Source organism: Oryx dammah, unplaced genomic scaffold (genome assembly GCF_014754425.2).
Source record: "Oryx dammah isolate SB20612 unplaced genomic scaffold, SCBI_Odam_1.1 HiC_scaffold_26, whole genome shotgun sequence".
Taxonomy (NCBI): domain Eukaryota; kingdom Metazoa; phylum Chordata; class Mammalia; order Artiodactyla; family Bovidae; genus Oryx; species Oryx dammah.
In genome coordinates this window covers 6,800,833-6,824,908 of record NW_024070210.1, presented here as the reverse complement: position 1 = coordinate 6,824,908, position 24,076 = coordinate 6,800,833, and positions in this window count along the sequence as shown.

The following is a 24,076-nucleotide window of genomic DNA, read 5'->3' as shown; positions in this document are numbered from 1 at the left end:
TTATGGCTTCATGTGACTAAATACCTCAGGATATTCAGCAGGTGTTCTGAAGACTCCATAAAGTATCCAGTAGTATAGAACTTTCCAGGTTGGTACAAATCTGACCAGCATCTTCTGAAATACTTTTCTCAGGCCCAGTGCATAAAGGGAATGTGTGTGTGTGTGTGTGTGTGTGTGTGTGTGTGTGTAAGAAACAGAGATATAAATGGATATATTACCAAGTTTGCTAGAAGCTACATTAATACCACTGTAAATGCTTCATTTCATTTGTCCCTTGCATGTGGACGTGTTCGCCAATTTATTGAGTGACCCTTGGTCTTTTTAACCTTATATTTTGCAGTTTGAACTTTGTTTCTCCACATTATAAGCACTATTTTAAAAACAAGAATATAGGAATAATGCTTTTAAGATCTGACCCCATTGCACATCTTTTCTGAGTTTACATAAAATCAGAAAGTAGAAGGCATTGTTGGTTTTCTTTTATTAAAAAAAAATTACCTTCTACGAACTTTCCTGTCAAAGGGCAACATTTAACTCAAACTACACAGAGAGGCATTATTTAGACATTAATAAATTATCAACTCTGAGACTAGGATGGCAAACATTATTTGGAGTATGTCTCTAAACAGAGATTAGACAAAACAAAATATTTCTGTTTCATCCAAATTTCTAAGTTGGCTCCATTTGTCCAATTTGATATGGTCTCATTGCATTGTGGTGACTGTTAGCATCTGAAAAAGAAATTCAGGAAAATAATGGCACTTTGAAAGATAAATACATATGTTGCTTCACTGTGCATTTTTGCCCACATAAAGTGATTAATAATAATATTTTTCCATCACTCATATTCTATAATTCTATATCCTGCATCCAAAAATGAAAAAAAAAAGTAGAGGATTAAGGAAAAAAAAAACACTTAATAGCAGCTTATCATGTAAGTAGTTTATTAAACTTGAATCCAATTTGAAATATCCAAGTTTGTCCTACACCACTACTTAAAAATATATATATTTAAATTCATATTTTAAGAAAAGATATATTTATCTAAAGTGAAGTCACTCAGTTGTGTCCAACTCTTTGCAATCCCATGGACACCAGGCTCCTCTGTCCATGGGATTTTCCAGGCAAGAGTATTGGAGTGTTGCCATTTCCTTCTCCAGGGAACTTCCCGACCCAGGGATCAAACCCAGGTCTCCCACATTGTAGACAGACACTTTCTGTCTGAGCCATATTTATCTAAAAGTTATATTTATTCATTAAAAAAATAAATACATCTAAATTTGTACTAATAAATTGAATTGATTTTGGCACAAACATATGTAACCAAATACCATAAACCAAACAAAAAATGAAATGAAGACAATGTTAGCAAGTTCATCCAACAATTTAAAAATTAAAGATGAACCATGAAATGTAAGCAATATATATACATTAAGCTGAATTCCACTTTAATAATATTATATGTGAAGTCTAACTTAATAGTTATAACAATCCATCAAAGTAAATCTATTAAACATATTTTAACAAAAGACATAGTTATGATCCAGAGAGGGCTTCCCAGGTCATACTAAAGATAAAGAAACCGCTTATCAATGCAAGAGAGGTAAGAGACAGCAGTTTGACCCCTTCATCAGGAGATCCCTTGGAGAAGGAAATGGCAATCCACTCCTGTCTTCTTGCCTGGAGAATCCCATGGACAGAGGAGCCTGGCAGGCTACAGACCACGGGGGTCACAAAGCGTCAGACACGACTGAAGCAATTTATCATGCACATTGTCCAGAGAAGCCCGATTGAGGGCAGGAGGAAAAGGGGGTGAAGGGGGATGAGATGGTTGGATGGCATCATAGAAGCAATGGACACGAATCTGAGCAAACTCCGGGAGTTAGTGAAGGACAGGGAAGTCTGGCGTGCTGCAGTCCATGAGGTCGCAAAGAGTCAGACATGACTGAGCGACTGAACAACAACATGATCCAGAGAAGCAAAATGATTTTTCAAAGACTGTGTGTGGAAAGGCCAGAATATAAACCTACGTTAATGTGACAAGAAGTCACAGGCTCTGTGAGATTGCTTGAATACCCAGATGGCTTTCCTGGCTTAGACTTGATTGGATTTGCCATACTATTTGCCATGTCTTACTATAACCCTATCTTACATATTGTACCCAAGACATGTACCAGGAAGAAATATTACCAGAAATAGGGTTATTTTCCATATCTTAGACTTTGCTTAAAATTGTAAAAGTATGTCTATTGCAGACATGGAAATAACCTGTCTTTGATGTACTGGAGAATACAAATTAGACATTGGGAAGAAAAATTTTCTAGAAGTGAAAATGGGTAAGTTGGCTGGTGCCAGGAAACTGGAGAAGCTGCTTTGGAGGGAGGAGTTTAGGTAAAAGGGAATTAATTATTTTTTTAATTTTAAAGATATTAAAAAAAATTAAAACCATTTGTTTTTCAAGTTTAAAAAGAGGTTCAGAAAAAGATAATTCAGGGTATGGCAGCAGATGGGGAATTTGGTTCTGTTATCTTCCTATGGGAAGTCATTTGTCTAGTATGTACCCAACCCTAGAGATTAAGTTTTCTCTGATATGATCTGCAAGAAATTTGGTATTGAAACCTAAGCACATTCTAAAAATGTCCACAGGTACCTGGAGAGAGCAAATATCAACTAAATTTCCAGCTCTTTCAGGCTGATAACAAACCTGAAACAAGGAAAGCAGAAATAATGACTTTAAATGCCCTACATTTTAATACCATTCTTTATTCCAGACTTGGGAGTTTTATAGATATTTAAAAAGCCAGTAAACTTATTCAAACATTCCTTATGAATCACAGCAAGAAAAAGAATCACAAAAGTAGTGTTAATCAGTTCATTTCAGTTCAGTTCAGTAGCTCAGTCGGGCCTGACTCTTTGAGACCCCATGAACCACAGCACGCCAGGCTTCCCTGTCCATCACCAACTCCCTGAGTCCAACCAAATCCATGTCCATTGAGTCGATAATGCCATCTAACCATCACATCCTCTGTCATCCGCTTCTCCTCCTGCCCCCAATCTTTCCCAACATCAGGGTCTTTTCCAAGGAGTCAGTTTTTGCATCAGGTGGCCAAAGTATTGGAGTTTCAGCTTCAACATCAGTTCTTCCAATGAACACCCAGGACTGATCTCCTTTAGGATGGACTGGTTGGATCTCCTTGTGGTCCAAGCGATTCTCAAGAGTCTTCTCCAACACCACCGTTCAAAAACATCAATTCTTCGGCGCTCAGCTTTCTTCACAGTCCAACTCTCACATTCATACATGACCACTGGAAAACCCATAGCCTTGACTAGATGGACATTTGCTGGCAAAGTAATGTCTCTGCTTTTTAATATGCTGTCTAGGGTGGTCATAACTTTCCTTCCAAGGAGTAAGCATCTTTTAATTTCATTGCTGCAATCACCATCTGCAATGATGTTGGAGCCCAGAACCATAAAATCAGCCACTGTTTCCACTGTTTCCCCATCTTTCTGCCATGAAGTGATGGGACCAGATGTCATGATCTTAGTTTTCTGAATGTTGAGCTTGAAGCCAACTTTTTCACTCTCCTCTTTCACTTTCATCAAGAGGCTCTTTAGCTCTTCTTCATTTTCTACCATAAGGGTGGTGTCATATGTATATCTGAGGTTATTTATATTTCTCCTGGCAATCTTGATTCCAGCTTGTGCTTCTTCAAGCCCAGCGTTTCACATGATGTACTCTGCATATAAGTTAAATAAGCAGGATGATAATATACAGCCTTGACGTACTCCTTTTCCTATTTGGAACAAATCTGTTGTTCCCTGTCCAGTTCTAACTGTTGCTTCCTGACCTGCATACAGGTTTCTCAAGAGGCAGGTGAGGTGGGCTGGTATTCCCATCTCTTTCAGAATACTCCACAATTTGTTGTGATCCACACAGTCAAAGGCTTTGGAATAGTCAATAAATCAGAAATAGATGTTTTTCTGGAACTCTCTTGCTTTTTCCATGATCCAGCGGATGTTGGCAATTTGATCTCTGGTTCCTCTGCCTTTTTTGAAACCAGCTTGAATATCAGGAAGTTCATGGTTCATGTATTGCTGAAGCCTGGCTTGGAGAATTTTAAGCATTAGTTTATTAGTGTGTGAGATGAGTGCAATTGTCCAGTAGTTTGAGCATTCTTTGGCATTGCCTTTCTTTGGGATTGGAATGAAAACTGACCTTTTCCACTCCTTTGGCCACTGCTGAATTTTCCACATTTGCTGGCATATTGAGTGCAGCACTTTCACAGCATCATCTTTTAGGATTTGAAATAGCTCAACTGGAATTCCATCACCCCCACTAGCTTTGTTCTTAGTGATGCTTCCTAAGGCCCACTTGACTTCACATTCCAGGATGTCTGGTTCTAGGTGAATGATCACACCATCATGATTACATGGGTCATGAAGATCTTTTTTGTACAGTTCTTCTGTGTATTCTTGCCACCTCTTCTTAATATCTTCTGCTTCTGTTAGGTCCCTACCATATCTGTCCTTTATTGAGCCCACCTTTGCATGAAATGTTCCCTTGGTATCTCTAATTTTCTTGAAGAGTTCTCTAGTCTTTCCCATTTTATTGTTTTCCTCTGTTTCTTTGCATTGATCGCTGAGGAAGGCTTTCTTATCTCTTCTTGCTATTCTTTGGAACTCTGCATTCAAATGGGTATATCTTTCCTTTTCTCCTTTCCTTTTTGCTTCCTTACTGCTTTCTCTTTTTTTTGCTTTTCACAGCTATTTGTAAGGCCTCCTCAAACAGCCATTCTGCTTTTTCGCATTTTTTTTTCTTGGGGATGATCTTGATCCCTGTCTCCTGTACAATGTCACAAACCTCCATCCATAGTTCATCAGGTACTCTGTCTATCAGATCTAGTCCCTTAAATCTATTTCTCACTTCCACTGTATAGTCAAAAGGGATTTGATTTAGGTCATACCTGAATGGTGTAGTGGTTTTCCTTACTTTCTTCAATTTAAGTCTGAATTTGGCAATAAGGAGTTCATGATCTGAGCCACAGTCAGCTCCCAGTCTTGTTTCTGCTGACTGTATAGAGCTTCTCCATCTTCAGCTGCAAAGAATATAATCAACCTGATTTCGGTGTCGACCATCCAGTTATCTCCATGTGTAGATTCTTCTCTTGTGTTGTTGGAAGAGGGTGTTTGCTATGACCAGTGAGTTCTCTTGGCAGAACTCCATTAACCTTTGCCCTGCTTCATTCTGTACTGCAAGGCCAAATTTGCCTGTTACTCCAGGTGTTTCTTGTCTTCCTACTTTTGCATTCCAGTCCCCTATAATTCTATATTACCTGGGGTGAGATTATAACTGTATATTCCTTTTACAAACTTTTTACAAATATAGTTAAAGACCACATTTTTGGAAAACCCTTCTGTATTATAGACAGTATTTAAGCTCTTCTGCTTAGGATTTACTAAGTAATGTGGGATGAGGCACAGAATGTTTTGTATCTTTGAAACCATCCAGAGTAATGTACATAATTACATACTTAAGAAAATGTCCATAATGATTTATTCTAAAATAAAAATGCATTTTGTTTCTCTATAAAAAGACAAACATAATGAGCTCCTGTATTTGGATCATGAGGAATACTTACATTCCCATGATTCAGCTTTTCAAAGTGTGGTCCAGGTTCTATAGTAACGTTACCTGGGGTGTTATTGCAACTGCAGCTCTTTGAGCTTCATCCTAGACCTACTGAACCACACTCACTTGAGTAGGAGTCTGTTTTCAGGATGTATAGGTGTATTTATACCATAACATAAGAATCTCTGTAAGGATGAGATATGGATGAAATATAGTCTACTATCTCTTGCAGTCACTTTCCCCAAGGTGAAATTAAGGTAATATGGGTTTCAGTAGGCAAAAGTAGGCTTCCCTGGTGACTCAGACAATAAAGAATCTGCCTCCAATGCAGGAGAGCCAGGTTCAAACCCTAGGCCAGGAATATCCCCTGGAGAAAGGAATGGCTTCCCGCTTCTGTATTCTTGCCTGGAGAATTCCATGAACAGAAGAGCCTGACAGGTTACAGTCCATAAGGTCGCAAGAGTCCCATACAACAGAGCAACTTAACACTTCACACTTTCCTTACTTTGCTTCCTCTTTACTAAGCAAGTTTAAGGCAGCAATATAAAAAAAAAAAAAAAAAAAAAAGCTATATTCTCTCCTTTTGGCTTCACTAGTGGCTCAGATGGTAAAGAGTCTGCCTGCAATGTGGGAGACCCAGTTCAATCACTGGGTTTGGAAGATCCCCTGAGAAAGGAAATAGCAACCCACTCCAGTATTCTTGCCTGGAAAACCCCATGGATGGAGGAGCCTGACAGATTACAGTTCATGGGGTCCCAAAGAGTCGGACATGACTGAGCAAGTTCACTTTCACTTTCAGACAAAAATAGTCATGGTGCCTTAAGAGTGCTCCTTACCAACCTTTTCCCATCCCCTTGACCAAAAAGGCTGTGATGATTTCAGTAGTTAATGACTTCATTATATATCACGATAAGAGTGGTCTTAGTCTTGTAACTTCTGCCCTTTTCTACAACAGTCACTCCTGAGTCAGTTCTCTGCCACTCCCCAACATTTCAGTCCCTGATGATAGGCTTATCTATAATAGCTTTGGGTTATCAGACCCCAAGTGAGACCATGAATAACACAAACTAAAAGATCCAAGGACTGGCAAGGTTGCAAAAATGTGCTCCCTTAGTCTCTCCTGGAATTATAAAGAGGGGAAAGCAATTTACATAGGATTTCAAAAAGCTGTATCATTCCTGAACTTGCACCTCTGTACTATATGTGATTTTTACATACTTGGGCTTTCTAAAGAAGGCACGATGATAAGCCATCCACATATGGTACACACATTTTTTAAAGAACGTATTCCACTTACTTTAACTCTTTTTGACAGAAGGGAAGGACAATCAAATGATATTCATTATTCACCAGTGTTTTGATCTCCAAGAGGGCAGTCATTTAAAAGCTGAGTGCACTGTTGTAATTTTCTGTGACATAATCAGCTTATAGTACATATGAAGAAACATAGCAACTAGGTAATTCATAAACACTAATGATGATGAAATTTAAACCTTTATCTTATAGTGATGCTCCCAGGAATTCTTTATTGATGCAATTATTTAAAAAACATTTATAGAGAGCCTCTTTTATTCCATGCACTATAAGAGGAACTAAGAATAAATTCACTGACTTTTTTGTGTGTGAATCCATAACAGAACATTGCTAAATGGACAAAAGCCCTTTAATACAGGTCACAAACCATGTATCTAGTCCACTAGATTATTTTAGTCCCTCAAGAAGAAATTTGAAATATCATGACAGCATTATATGTAAAAATACTGAGGGGGCTATAAAATAATTTTTCAAGAGATGACATCTCATTTTATCTATTTTATACAACTTAATTTTCATGGCATGTTTTGATATATGTTTTGGACATGCAACATGCTTTTGGACACAACTGATAGAATGGGGTTTTTGTGAAATTATAAATGATCCAAATGGTCATCCAAATGTTATAGCTTATATAAATCATGGGAGCAACAAGTCATTTGTCCTTTGGTTGGGCTAAAGAATGAGTAAAAAGTGATGGGGATATGGTAAGTAAGAGAGGTCAGAGTTTAGCTGAGTCCTATTTACACAGAAGCCTCTAAGCACACAGAGCTGCCTGAAGTTCTAGAGATCTCTGCTCAGTTCCATGGCGAGGCTACGCCTTTTTCTATCATATTGCTGTTCTTCGTGATTTCTGGTGGTTTGGCTTTGCTTCTTCTGCTCACCAAGAGCTGAATAATGGTGATGATAATTTGTAGCCTGGTTCCCTACTGTCTTTTGTCTCTACCTGTTTAATCGGTGACATTCATCGCTTCAACAGGTGAGTCAGCTGGGGAAAATTGCATGAACTGCTCTGTATAAAAGACTTAAAACAAGCAACTAAAGAGAACCCACTGGGCAGCACAGGGAGCTCTGCTCAGTGCTCTCCACTAACCTAAAGGGGAGGAAATCAAAAAACAGGGTATGTGTACATACAGCTGGTTCTCATCGCCCTACAGCGGAGACTAACCCAAGAGTGAAAAGCAACTGTGAAGTGAGCATGGAGTGAAAGCGTTAGTCATTCAGTTGTGTCCGATTCTTTGAGACTCTATGAACGGTAGCCCACAGGCTCCTCTGTCATGGAATTCTCCAGGCACGAATACTGAAGTGGGTAGCCAATCCCTTCTCCAGGGGATCTTCCTGATCGAACACTGGTCTCCTGCATTACAGGCACATATATTCGTTACTGTCTGAGCCACTAGGAAACCCCATAGTTCAATAATTTTTTTTTTTTCAAAAGGGAGATAAGTAGAAGGGTCCTTGATCCCTGATGATGACAGAGTACCTGCACCAACTTGTCAACGGCTAGCTCAAGAGCTTACGGTAGTGCTCACTTCTTATTTATTTAGACCTTCCTTCATGTGGTTGAATCTCATTTTAATTGATATACACACCAAAGCCTTATGATGTTCATTTCTCACTAGATCCCTTTCCCTATCTCAAGTTATCATGCCAGGAAAAGTCCTATTTGTCTCATGGAACACAGGTTAGATGTAATAGTTTATAAACCTATTGCAGGGATATTTGCTCTTGAATAATATACATATCTTCAAAGGAAAAGAGTTCTAATGCTATCATATCAGTTAAACAATTTTGAATCCAGTGATGTATATTGAGGCAAAGTATTGGTTTTGGTTTTATACAAACAATTGTATATTGGTTTTTTATTATTTGGCCATATCTGGTAGCTCCATATCAAAATTACAGCATTATACTGTCAGGATTTTCTGTGTCCAATCACAGCAGATGCCTTCAATGAAGTACATGTGAGCCTTTTTCTATTGTGGTATTTGTATAGTTTCTGGAAGTCCTAAGACTTTTAAGCAATGTGCATTTGATTTTGTCTCTGAAAATGGTTCTTTTTCTCCTTTTTACCAAGTTTCCAAAGGTCATGTTAAAAAAAGCTAAGGTATCAAAAAGAAGACTGCACAAAGGTGGGAAATTCTATGATGGACTTTAGTTTGAATGACTTCCTTTCTGATTTTCATCAGCAATGATTTAATTTCTCACCTCTAGGGGAATGCAAGTTAGCAAACTAAAGCAAATTTATCAGTTCTGAAAACTGCTGCAAGACCCCCAAGACAGAATGATTACCCCCAAATTGAATTTAAATAAAAGTAATTAGTTTTATCTTGTTTTTTAACTCATTTACCTCTGCACAAAAATCCTCCTGGAGTTTTGAAACTCATCAGTGATTTTCCCTGGAGCTGATCCAATAATGTGAGAATAAATACACCATTAACCAATTATACATAATGACTCCAAGATATGCCAATAGTGGAACAGTTCAGGTGATTTATAAGGCTCACTTCCAATAGCCTATTCACAATTCACATCTTTTCTAAAAACTGAATTAAAAGTTAAGCAAAACTTTAGATCTGCCTACATCCATCTCCTCAAGGTATGAACAAATGAAACTAAGCCATTTATTTAAAAATGTTTCTTTGTCACATATGGAAATCCTTGAGTGTTGGGAATGAAATATTTATTTGAAACAAGCACCCTCTTACACTGTTGGTGGGAATGCAAACTAGTACAACCACTATGGAGAACAGTGTGGAGATTCCTTAAAAAACTGGAAATAGAACAGCCATATGACTCAGTAATCCCACTGCTGGGCATACACACCAAGGAAACCAGAATTGAAAAAGACACGTGTACCCCAATGTTCATCGCAGCACTGTTTATAATAGCCAGGACATGGAAGCAACCTAAATGTCCATCAGCAGATGAATGGATAAGAAAGCTGTGGTACATATACACAATGGAATATTACTCAGCCATTAAAAAGAATACATTTGAATCAGTTCTAATGAGGTGGATGAAACTGGAGCCTATTATACAGAGTGAAGTAAGCCAGAAAGAAAAACACCAATACAGTATCAGTTCAGTTCAGTTCAGTGCAGTCGCTCAGTTGTGTCCGACTCTTTGTGACCCCATGAATCACAGCACGCCAGGCCTCCCTGTCCATCACCAACTCCCGGGTTCACTCAGACTCACATCCATCGAGTCATCTCATGATGCCATCCAGCCATCTCATCCTCAGTCGTCCCTTTCTCCTCCTGCCCCCAATCCCTCCCAGCATCAGAATCTTTTCCAATGAGTCAACCCTTCGCATGAGGTGGCCAAAGTACTGGAGCTTCAGCTTTAGCATCATTCCTTCCAAAGAAATTCCAGGGTTGATCTCCTTCAGAATGGACTGGTTGGATCTCCTTGCAGTCCAAGGGACTCTCAAGAGTCTTCTCCAACACCACAGTTCAAAAGCATCAATTCTTCGGTGCTCAGCCTTCTTCACAGTCCAACTCTCACATTCATACATTACCACAGGAAAAACTATAGCCTTGACTAGACGGACCTTAGTCAGCAAAGTAATGTCTCTGCTTTTCAATATGCTATCTAGATTGGTCATAACTTTTCTTCCAAGGAGTAAGTGTCTTTTAATTTCATGGCTGCAGTCACCATCTGCAGTGATTTGGGAGCCCCAAAAAATAAAGTCTGACACTGTTTCCACTGTTTCCCCATCTATTTCCCATGAAGTGATGGGACCGGATGCCATGATCTTTGTTTTCTGAATGTTGAGCTTTAAGCCAACTTTTTTGCTCTCCTCTTTCACTTTCATCAAGAGGCTTTTTAGCTCCTCTTCACTTTCTGCCATAAGGGTGGTGGCATCTGCATATCTGAGGTGATTGATATTTCTCCTGGCAATCTTGATTCCAGCTTGTGTTTCTTCCAGTCCAGCATTTCTCATGATATACTCTGCATAGAAGTTAAATAAGCAGGGTGACAATATACAGCCTTGACGTACTCCTTTTCCTATTTGGAACCAGTCTGTTGTTGCATGTCCAGTTCTAACTGTTGCTCCCTGACCTGCATACAGATTTCTCAAGAGGCAGGTTAGGTGGTCTGGTATGCCCATCTCTTGAAGAATTTTCCACAGTTTATTCTGATCCACACAGTTAAAGGCTTCGGCATAGTCAATAAGCAGAAATAGATGTTTTTCTGGAACTCTCTTGCTTTTTCCATGATCCAGCGGATGTTGGCAATTTGATCTTTGGTTCCTCTGCCTTTTCTAAAACCAGCTTGAACATCAGGGAGTTCATGGTTCACGTATTGTTGAAGCCTGGCTTGGAGAATTTTGAGCATTACTTTACTAGCGTGTGAGATGAGTGCAATTGTTCGATAGTCTGAGCATTCTTTGGCATTTCCTTTCTTTGGAATTGGAATGAAAACTGACCTTTTCCAGTCCTGTGGCCACTGCTGAGTTTTCCAAATTTGCTGGCATATTGAGTGCAGCACTTTCAAAGCATCATCTTTTAGGATTTGAAATAGCTCCACTGGAATTCCATCACCTCCACTAGCTTTGTTGGTAGTGATACAGTATACTAACACATATATATGGAATTTAGAAAGATGGTAATGATAACTCTGTATGCAAGACAGCAAAAGAGACACAAACATATAGAACAGTCTTTTTGACTCTGGGAGAGGGTGAGGGCAGGATGATATGGGAGAATGGCATTGAAATATGTAAATTATCACATGTGAAATGAATCACCAGTCCAAGTTCAATGCATGATACAGGGTGGTCATGGCTGGTGCACTGGGATGACCCAGAGGGATGGTATGGGGAGGGAAGTAGGAGGGGTTTCAGGATGGGGAACCCCTGAACACCCATGGTGGATTCATGTCAATGTATGGCAAAATCACTACAATATTGTAAGGCAAATAAATAAATGAAACTGAGATTAAAAAAAAAAAAAAAAAACAAGCAGAGCACAAATTTAGAGTTTTGAGTCTTGCTGTCTATTAAGTAAGTCTAGTTATCTGGTCCTGCATGCTAATACAGTATTAGAATTATCAAAAGATCTAAGAAGCTATGCCTTTTCTGTTTTCTCTTTCAACATAAACGTTTTCTACTTACTCATTTACTTCTCAGCTTCATTAAGGTGTGGTTGACAAATAAAATTGTAAGTATTTAGGCTGAATGACATTATGTTTTGATATATATTATGATGGTTACTATAATCAATCTAATTAACACATTTGTCATCTCATATAGTTACGTTTTGTATGAGTGGTAAGAAGAGTTGAAAACTATTCTTAGCATATTTCAAGGGTATAGTCTGTGTGTCTGCTAGTCATTCAGTTGTGTCCGACTCTTTGCAATCCCGTGGACTCTAGCCCTCCAGGCTCCTCTGTTCATAGGATTCTCCAGGCAAGAATACTGGAGTGAGCTGCAAGTTCCTTCTCCAAAGGTAATAGTACACTATTATTATGCTGTATCTTATGTCTCTAGAATTTATTCATTTTCTTAACTGTAATATGTACTCTCTGACAATATCTTCCCTTTTCCCTACCTCCCACCCCCTCATAAGCACCATTCCACTGAGAAGTTGTGTTTGCAATATTTAAGAAAGAAACTGAACCATGTTCCATATGGATCATAATCAGATAATTATTTGATGTACTATCTGATAGAACTATCTTCCTCTAAAGTATAAGAAAGTATAAAGATTAGTCCTTGCTGTTTCAAAAATGTTAGAGGATTTCTGGAGACTAGAGAGATATTCCTCCAATTGATGATCATCAATCATTTATAAATTATCAATTACTCTCCAGGCAGAGTACAAAGGAGAATGGATTCTAGATTCACAGAGATTTCATTCAAATATGAAGTTCACCAAATTCCATACTGATGAGCTATTGGACTTTGAGTAGGCTATTGGACTTTTAACTTGCTGAATCTTTAATTTTGTATTTGTGAGATGGATATGAACAAAATGGTAGCTTACTGACAGGATTTTTGAGAGGTTCAAAACAGGTAAATCTACTCATGGCCCTAACAGACGTAAACAGGTGGTGAGATTTGACACATCAATCATTATTATTATATAATGAGGATATACAATTTATTTCTAGTTCTATTTTACAGTTTTTGCTCTACAGATTATTATGCAAGAGATGGGGTGTATATTCTTTTGCTTCTACCAATACTAACAGACAATACACTGTACCTCAATCAGCATGGATAATGTCATAACAAAAACAAGTTAATATATCAGAGAAGGCAAGCAAATCATCGACATTTATTGAGTGCCAAGTGCATGACAAGTTCTGTAATGCAGGAGTCCCCACCCATCAGGCCATAACTGATACTTGTCTCTGGCCTGTTAGCAACTGGGCTGCACAGCAAATGAATGACAGGTGAATGAGCAAAGCTTCACCTGTGTTTACAGTCACTCCCCATCTCTTGCATGATAGCTCAAGCTCTGCCTCCTGTCAGATCAATGAGGGCATAACAAATGCAATGCACTTGCGTCATCCCCAAACTATCCCCCACTCTCTGTCTGTGGAAAAACTGTCTTCAGTGAAACTGGTCCCTGGTGCCAAAAAGATTGCAGACCAGTGCTATAATAGATTCTTTTTATGACTCTTATTTAATTGCAAAACAGCAATATGCAAAATTTTCTCTGTGTTATATGAAAGCTAGAGCTTAAGCAGAGGTTAATCAAATTATCTGAAGCCACATAGTTGGTAAGTAATACATAACACCCACTCAGGTGTCACATTCTTCTGTGTATTTATTACACTGGGCTGTGCTTCATTGAGTTGGCACAAGAGCAGTGGAAAAAATTTGGGTTGGCCATGGGTGCAGACACTGTATAATTATAGATGCCTATCAAATGCCAAGCCATAAAAACATAATTATTAACATGATTTACTGCATGAAAAAATGGAGTCACACAAAAAAATAATATGCATGCCCTTTTTAGGAGCACAATGAATGAATCATGCAATGTCCTTTTATTATCACTTCAGGGACTGGCTTGCCTGGTGGCTCAGCACCTACAGTTCAGGAGATGCAGGCTAGGAAGATCCCCTAGAGAAAGAAATGGAAACACACTCCAGTATTCTTGCCTAGAAATCCCATGGATAGAGGAGCCTGGTGAATTACAGTCCATGTAGGGGTTGTGGAAGAGTCAGTATGACTTAGCAACTAAACAACAGGAAATGTAGAGAGTTCAGGCTCATACCAAAAGGCTACAAGATTTGAGAAAAGCAAATGATATGTTGAGAGGAGATGAAATATAAAACTCCACCAAGATTTCTGACAAAGGACAAAGTGGGTAGACTGTTTTGTTTATCCAAGATGAAATTTCTGTATGGCTGCAGATATTCTATGCGTTTTTCATGTCATCAGTCTGACAATTGTCAAAAAATAAAGCATATCCTGTGGAGCTTCCTGTCAGCAAAACCGAATACTCTTATAATTCAAAAAAAATGTTAAAAATATTTATTTGTAAAGACCTTAGGTCACACAATCTGTCATAAACAGAAAACCAGACTACAGTGGTTATTTTGTGAACATACCTAATCTGAGGGTTGGTTTTCCTGGCATTTGTTTGAGCACTTAAGCATGCCATCTTTCTGTCTTCCTAACCTGCCATCCTAAGACTGTTCGTCTTTCCCTGCTTGGCTTCATGGTGAAATGGACACATAGCAGCAATGGATAAATCACCCAGTTAAAGAGTGGACAAGTAAAGAAAATCCACCATGTCCTTTTTTATAAGGGAAGAGAAAAAAAATTTTTTTTTGAGAACTAAACCCTTCCATCAGCAGAATGCTGCTTATTTCTCAGAAGCTGGAACTTGGCTAAACACTTATAACAGAAAAGGTCCTGGAAAGGTAATTATTTGGCTTTCCAGTCCCTTCAGGGGAGGTGATAGAGGAAAAGGAGGTTGAAAATGTCTTTTATAGGCCAATTAAGAGAAACTGAAAAAAAGAAAAGAAAAAAAAAACCTGGACAAAAAGCCAGGCGTACTTTGATTAGGCCAATGGATGATGATCGGAGGCTGGAATACACCATCTGGCATGTGGGGGGATTTATGCATGAGGACTGACCTTATGCTAAATCGAGAAGCACATGTCTTCTCTCTTCGATACCTTCGTCTCTTCAGGGTGTCTTCATCATCTGACTATTCGGGGTCTATTTTTTTCAAGAAACCCTTATTCCTCTATGCTCATATTTTGCCTTTTTAGCCCCTCAATCACTAGGCCAGCTATATCACAAAAAAGGTAGGACCATTAGCAAACCATCCCCACTTCACAATCTATTTCTGATCTCTGAGACTTGACTTTCTGAATGCTGTGGCTTTAAGAAGTCATTTAGAAAATTATTATTGATGCTCAGCATAGCTTTAGGGAGCTAGTAAGTCAGCTAAACAATGTAAAAGTTTATTGGTTCTCTATATCTGGAGAGCACTGGAATGAAAACATACTGATTTAAGGTTGCAATCAATTTACAAGGAATTTTTATATTTAGACTGGACCATGAAAAGAATATAGCTCAGTTGTCCATATAATTCTCTTGACTTTGTATATTCTACAATGATCATAACAGCTGATTTCCCAATGATTTCAACAGTAGGTATAGATAAAGGAAAAGATTTTGAAGAAATTTTTGTAAACATTTATGAGATTATTATAAAGTTTTACGGCATTATTAAATCACTGAATACCTTCTCAGTTTGTCTGATGGTCATTATTACATATGTCCCTTCAAGAAATTGTATTAACTAACTCAGTGCCATGATTGTGGATGAAATCTCTCACCAGGAAAGAGGATAGAATGTTTAAGAAAACAGACCAATTCATCTTGGCTGTCAAAACAAGAGATCATGGAATTAATGATGCTAACCTTTTTATTAACATGAACACTCTCATGTGGAACGCGTTTGCTCTAGAGGTCAGAGCATTATGCTGAAACGTCTTCATTCCTCCGACTCATGTTTTGCCTCTTCTCTGTATCTACCCTGGGAATAAAAGAATGAGAGCAAATACTATCTGGAATTCCTCCTTTGTTATGCAGCCCATCAAACTTGATTAAATGTAGTACAAGATTAGACAATATAGGCCATGGGAAAGGCACAGCTTAAAGGTAATGTGGGCTCCCCTTGTTGTACCATAAACACTATAGCACCATTTATTAAGACGCCCTTGGTTAATCTGTTTAGAACCAGCAAGTTTTCTTTTCTCCCTCTTTCTTTCATCTCCTATGTGCTCTGTATGTTAAGATTATTAAGGAGGTTTGCAATTATAGCATATTGAATTCCATATACATTTTTATTATTTTTCTTTTCTTCTTCCTTCCTCCTTCTTTCCCACCACCCCCTTTCTTTTTAAGTTTTAAAATTCTTCCTTCATGGGGAAATTCATTTTAATAGACAAATTCCAAAGTTAGAGCACATATTATAACTTAAGTCAGTACTCCCAAAGCCCATTTCAAAGTTTTTTGTTTTTGTTTTTCTTTTCCTTTCTTCAAGTATTACAATATTTAGCAGTCACTATAGAAGACAGTACTGAGGTTCCACAGAAAATCTAAAAGAATAGAACTCCCATGAAAAATTGGAAGTTTTAGTAGCTCACTGGTGTCCAACTCTTTGTGATTCCATGGACTATAGCCCTGTCAGGCTCCCCTGTTCATGGGATTTCGTAGACAAGAACTAGAGTAAGTAGACATTCCCTTCTCCAGGGGATCTTTCCAAGCCAGAGATCAAACCCAGGTCTTCTGCATTGCAGGCAGTTTCTTTACTACTGAGCCACTAAGGAAGCCCCAAGCTAACATTTCAATTCAGTTCAGTCACTCAGTCATGTCCGATTCTTGCAACCCCATGAATCGCAGCACGCCAGGCCTCCCTGTACATCACCAACTCCTGGACTTCACTCAGACTCACATCCATCGAGTCAGTGATGGCATCCAGCTATCTCGTCTTCGGTCGTCCCTTTCTCCTCCTGCGCCCAATCCCTCCCAGCATCAGAGTCTTTTCCAATGAGTCAACTCTTCGCATGAGGTGGCCAAAGTACTGGAGCTTCAGCTTTAGCAACATTCCTTCCAAAGAAATCCCAGGGTTGATCTCCTTCAGAATGGACTGGTTGGGTCTCCTTGCAGTCCAAGGGACTCTCAAGAGTCTTCTCCAACACCACAGTTCAAACACATCAATTCTTTGGCTCTCAGCCTTCTTCATAGTCCAACTCTCACATCTATACATGACCACAGGAAAAACCATCGCCTTGACTAGATAGACCTTAGTTGGTAAAGTAATGTCTCTGCTTTTGAATATACTACCTAGATTGGTCATAACTTTTCTTCCAAGGAGTAAGTGTCCTTTAATTTCATGGCTGAGTCACTATCTGCAGTGATTTGGGAGCCCCAAAAAATAAAGTCTGACACTGTTTCTACTGTTTCCCCATCTATTTCCCATGAAGTGATGTGACCGGATGCCATGATCTTCATTTTCTGAATGTTGAGCTTTAAGCCAACTTTTTCACTCTCCTCTTTTACTTTCATCATGAGGCTTTTTAGCTCCTCTTCACTTTCTGCCATAAGGGTGGTGGCATCTGCATATCTGAGGTGATTGATATTTCTCCTGGCAATCTTGATTCCAGCTTGTGTTTCTTCCAGTCCAGGGTTTCTCATGATGTATTCTGCATATAAGTTAAATAAGCAGGGTGACAATATACAGCCTTGATGTACTCCTTTTCCTATTTGGAACCAGTCTGTTGTTCCATGTCCAGTTCTAACTGTTGCTTCCTGACCTGCATACAGATTTCTCAAGAGGCAGGTTAGGTGGTCTGGTATGCCCATCTCTTGAAGAATTTTCCACAGTTTATTCTATTCCACCCAGTCAAAGGCTTTGGCATAGTCAATAAAGCAGAAATAGATGTTTTTCTGGAACTCTCTTGCTTTTTCAATGATCCAGTGGATGTTGGCAATTTGATCTCTGGTTCCTCTGCCTTTTCTAAAACCAGCTTGAACATCAGGGAGTTCATGGTTCACATATTGCTGAAGCCTGGCTTGGAGAATTTTGAGCATTACTTTACTAGCATGTGAGATGAGTGTAGTTGTGCAGTAGTCTGAGCATTCTTTTGCATTGCCTTTCTTTGGTATTGGAGTGAAAACTGACCTTTTCTAGTCCTGTGGCCACTGCTGAGTTTTCCAAATTTGCTGTCATATTGAGTGCAGCACTTTCAAAGCATCATCTTTCAGGGTTTGAAACAGCTCAACTGGAATTCCATCACCTCCACTAGCTTTGCTCGTAGTGATGCTTTCTAAGGCCCACTTGACTTCACATTCCAAGATGTCTGGCTCTAGATTAGTGATCACATCATCATGATTACTGGGGTCATGAAGATCTTTTTTGTACAGTTCTTCAGTGTATTCTTGCCACCTCTTCTTAATATCTTCTGCTTCTGTTAGGTCCAGACCATTTCTGTCCTTTATTCAGCCCATCTTTGCATGAAATGTTCCCTTGGTATCTCTAATTTTCTTGAAGAGATCTCTAGTCTTTCCCATTCTGTTGTTTTCCTCTATTTCTTTGCATTGATCTCTGAAGAAGGCTTTCTTATCTCTTCTTGCTATTCTTTGGAACTCTGCATTCAGATGGGTATATGTTTCTTTTCTCCTTTGCTTTTTGCCTCTCTTCTTTTCACAGCTATTTGTAAGAGCTCCCCAGATAGCCATTTTGCTTTTTTGCATTTCTTTTCCATGGGGATGGTCTTGATCCCTGTCTCCTGTACAATGTCACGAACCTCATTCCATAGTTCATCAAGCACTCTATCTATCAGATCTAGACCCTTAAGTCTATTTCTCATCTCCACTGTATAATCATAAGGGATTTGATTTAGGTCATACCTGAATGGTCTAGCAGTTTCCCCTACTTTCTTCAATTTAAGTCTGAATTTGGCAATAAGTAGTTCATGATCTGAGCCACAGTCAGCTCCTAGTCTTGTTTTTGTTGACTGTATAGAGCTTCTCCATCTTTGGCTGCAAAGAATATAATCAATCTGATTTCGGTTTTGACCATCTGGTGATGTCCAAGTGTAGAGTCTTCTCTTGTGTTGTTGGAAGAGGGTGTTTGCTATGACCAGTGCATTTTCTTGGCAAAACTCTAACTCAGATGACCATTATATCTACTACTGTGGGCAGGAATCCCTCAGAAGAAATGGAGTAGCCATCATGGTCAACAAAAGGGTCCAAAATGCAGTACTTGGATGCAATCTCAAAAATGACAGAATGATTTGTGTTCATTTCCAAGGCAAACCATTCAGTATCACGGTAATCCAAGTCTATGCCCCAACCAGTTACGGTGAAGAAGCTGAAGTTGAACGGTTCTATGAAGACCTACAAGACCTTTTAGAACTAACACCCAAATAGATGTCCTTTTCATTATAAGGTACTGGAATGCAAAAGTAGGAAGTCAAGAAACACCTGGAGTAACAGGCAAATTTGGCCTTGGAATACAGAATGAAGCAGGGCAAAGACTAATAGAATTTTGTTAAGAAAATGCACTGATCATAGCAAACACCCTTTTCCAACAACACAAGAGAAGACTTTACACATGGACATCACCAAGCTAACATAAGATCCAGCAGTTTCTTTTCTGGGTACTTTTCTCAAAGAAAACAAAACCGCTAACTCAAATGTGCTCCTGTGTTCACTAAAGTATTATTCACAATAACCAAGAAATGGAAGCCACCTATGTACCTACAAATAAATGACTGGTTAAATCAGCTGTGTTATAGATGCACAATGGGGTATTATTTCATCATAAAAAAAGTAGAATTTGTGACAATGAGGATAGAGTGTTATACTAAGTTATACTGGTGAGTGTTATACTAAGTTACATGAGTTATACAGAGAAAGACAAATACCATATGACTTCATGTATATGTGGAATCCAAGATACAAGACAAATGAACAAATACAAAACAGAAACAGATCCATAGACACAGAGAACAGGTGGTTTTCGGCAGGGTGGGGGATGGAAGAGAAGAAGAAAATTAAGAGCTTTTCTTAATTAAGAAAACAGACTTCCAATTACAGAAGAAACTGAATCATGGGGATGAAATGCACAGTGTGAGAAATAGAGTCAATAATAACATAATGTCTTTGCATATTCACAGAGGGTAACTACACTTATCACGATGATCACTTTGTAATGTACATAACTATCAAATCACTATGCCACACACCTGGAACTAACACAGTGCTGTAGGTCAATTATACTTCAAAGAACAAACTCATACAAAACTCTGTTTTGTGGTTAGGGGGCATGTGGTGAGAGGAGTCAGATGAAGGTGGTCAAAATGTGCAAATTTCTAGCTATGAACTGGTGCCAGGCATATAAAGTACAATGTGATTAATACAATTAATAATGTAGTATGTAATATATGAGAGATAAGAGAGGAAATCCTAAGAGTTCTCATCACAAGGAAACATGCTTTTCTTTCTTTTATTTTCTATCAGTGTTAAACGATGAATGTTCATTAAATTTATTACTGTAATGATTTTAGGAGATATCGAATCATCATGTTATACACCTCAAACTTACACAGTATTGCATATCAATTGCATGTTAATAAACATGAAAGGAAAAAAATAACTAAACATTCTAAAAATATTAGCATATCTACATTTTGTATCAAATAATGGTATTTTTGACTTTCATTTTACCTGTTTCAGCATTAGATGAAAGTGAAAGTGCTAGCCATTCAGTCATGGTAGACTCTTTGTGACCCCACGGAGTCCACCAGGCTCCTCTGTCCATGGAACTCTCCAAGCAAGAATCCTGGAGTGGGTAGCTATTCACTTCTCCAGGGGACCTTTCTGATCCAGTGGCTGAACCTGGGTCTCCTGCATTGCAGGCAGATTCTTTACTGTCTGAGCCACCAGGGATTAGCATTAGATGGATGCAGCCTAAAAGTACAGTGAAACTCTTCCTTAGAGTGACGCATCCATGTTTGAAACAATTATGACCCATTTTGATAGTCTGAGTCCTCAACAAAGTCATCAAATATGTGAAAGCCACGCCTCACATTCTCACCACTTAGTCCTAAGATCTCCTCTCTCCACTATTCTGATATCCACCACACAGAACCCATGTTGTTCAAGACCATTATTCCTCTTGTGAGATAAATAAAAGAAGCTATATGTCATTTCTATAGAAATCAAGATACTTTGCTACATGTTGAGTACTATGTTGCTATTGCACGTATCAAGCAAGAGAGAATTCTGCTCTTGAGAGAGTCTGAAAAATTGCCACTTCTGATTAACAATAAAAGTGAAAAAAAAAGGAATAAATGAAATCTCCAAGTACAAAAGTAAGAAATACCAGTATCTAAAGTAGGGATGGAGGAAGGGAATCCCATGAGTAATATCTGGACACACATTAATAGGACATCAACAGGAAAAATAGGAATGTTGAATCTAAGACACAGGAAACTCCAGAAGGAAGCAGTTAATTGGAAAAAATCAAGCAGACAGCCCAGTAATTTTTAAAGTGAATCACTTTAGCAACAACAATTTACTTTCCCTTGAGATAGAAGCAGAAGAATTAGGAATCAAAAATGAGAAAAAAAGACACATTCAAGAAACTTGGGTATGAAAGGAGATGAACTCAAAGGATGAGGCTAAGAGAATATTTGATGTGGAATAGAGTGTTAGATGTAGAACAGAGTGTTCCTTTTAGTTTTTCCCAGGATAGGATTTAAACACTGTTTACAAGCTAAAGGAGTCAATGAAGAGAGAGAGAGAAAAAAAATTGAACAAGAAAAAAGATGTAAGATCTAATGAGCCAGGGTCACCTGGCAGGCAAAAGAGGGTAGGAAGCATAGTAATCATAGAAGAATGTGTCTTATACCAAAGGTATGAAAAGGGACAGTGATAATTAGGGCAGTTAAATTCAGATGATGGTGAGGGTGAGATCAGAATGTCAAAGAAATTCATGTCCTATGATTTCCAATTTTGTATAGAGGAGGTTGCCTTAATAGTAGTGTTTTATTCAAGTATGTGGCAACTTGATGATTAAGTTTATTACAGCCAGACTTGTCATAATTTTGAGATTATATCAATATTCTTATGCATACTGAATTCACTGTATCTACAAGACATTACAGAATATGATTACTGCAAAACAGAGTCTATTCCAAAGGAATCAGGCAAAAAATAAAAATCAGAAATACACATGTGAAACATAAGTATAAAATTGTTGTTGTTAAGTTGCTCAGTAGTGTCCGACTCTTTGTGACCCCATGGACTGCAGCACACCAGGCTTCCCTATCCTTCACCAACTCCCGGGGCTTGGGCAAACTCATGTCCATTGAGTTGATGATGCCATCCAACCATCTCATCCTCTGTCACCAAAATAGTTCCGGTTAAAAAAAATATATATATATATATATATGTATTAACTGTAAAATAAAGATAATAAATGGAAAACAATTCAAAAAAAGAGCTTATATAGAACTAATATGAGGTTAGCATATAATGAGACTTTATCACATAATAGTTGAGGATGAAACTTCTGGAGCAATACTACCTGAGTTTAAACTTATTCTCCATACTACTTGTAGACTCACGGGGAAATTACTTAATCTCTCTAAGGTTTCTAGTTATGTATGTTGTTTTTTTGTTCAAGCAAAATAGCTGTAAAAATTCTAGGACTGAATCTCTGCAAAGGAAATCAGAGGAAAATAAACCATCCCATAATATGACTCCCTCACATAAAGGAGGGAATAAAATCCCCAGAAAACTCTGATATCTCTTTGACCTCAGTTTGGTCCTGAGAATTTATTATAACTAGAAGAATGTCATTCCCTAGTTGGCTTAAGCCTGAATCCTGAAGTGCAGAGTCCTAAAGTTCACCTCTGATATACTGGTTTTTATCTCTCTCAGTTGTGACTTCTCTACAATGAATAAAGGCCAAATGATTATTGGAGAAATTATCATATAATCCTTAAACAGGCAGAGTACTTTAAGCCTAAGTAAAATGTACAGAATTAGGTTTGCTGATGGCTATTGTCTAAGTTCACAGTTGTAGGCTTGATTGATGCCTGGGATATTATGGAAGAATAGAGCAAATTACATTTGGGTAGTTCAGTCAGATTCTTTTTTAGTTCAAGGAGAACATTGAAAGCAGCCCAAGAAGCCAAGCTTAGATTCAGTATGATGATAAATGTAAACATTATCTTCAATATGATAAACTCTGGTTCAATCTTCATATTTTCTTTGGTCTTGAACCAAGAGACTATCACATTTCATGAGTAGCATGCATTAGCTTCAATCCATCTGGATCTAAATGAATATGAAGAATCTGCTCTTGTAGTTTCCTGAGAATAGTTTGCTTTCATTTTCCCTAAATATTAACCCTGGAACCATGGAAAGTTTCCTCTCAAGGGTTTTAATACAATGTGACAAAGATTCTACTGTACACAAAGATAAAAGTGGAGTTTGTATGGATTAAAGGTATCACATTATGAATATAGAAATGGACTTTTAAGGTAATGAGTCATCTTGTGGAGGACTTTAGCTGTTCTGGTTCTCTCATTATGGCTCATTTTTTTTACTAAATGCAATTTACAAAACTATCCTCACAATCCTCACAACTGTTCAAGGAAAAAATAAGCCAAACTGAGTCTCAACCTCTCAGTGGGACTGACTTTCTCCATATATACTAAAGACAGGGTCATTGAAGGTAGTGTAAGATGCTAAGAACATTTTTTTCATTCATAAATCTTCATCATTGAAAAAAACAGTTATATCCTTTTCAGCAAGAAATCTATCATAAAGTCCTATATCACAATGTTGATGGAAAATTTTCATAGCAAATATTTTTGTCACAAGATGAATTCAACATGCCAACTATCATGAAATGTTTTGGCATTTGTACAGTGCTTTTTCAGTGTATTTGTTGAGTAAGTGGTATCATCTGTTTCCTCTGCCAAGTACCTATGTGGTAACTTGTGTCAATTAACAAAACACAAAATCAGTCACCAATCTCTCATCCTCTTCTAATCATATGCAAGGCAGAAGAAATGAAAGAGTCATCATGTCAAGAAAAACATCGGATCTGTTTATTCTTTGAGACAAAAATCTTC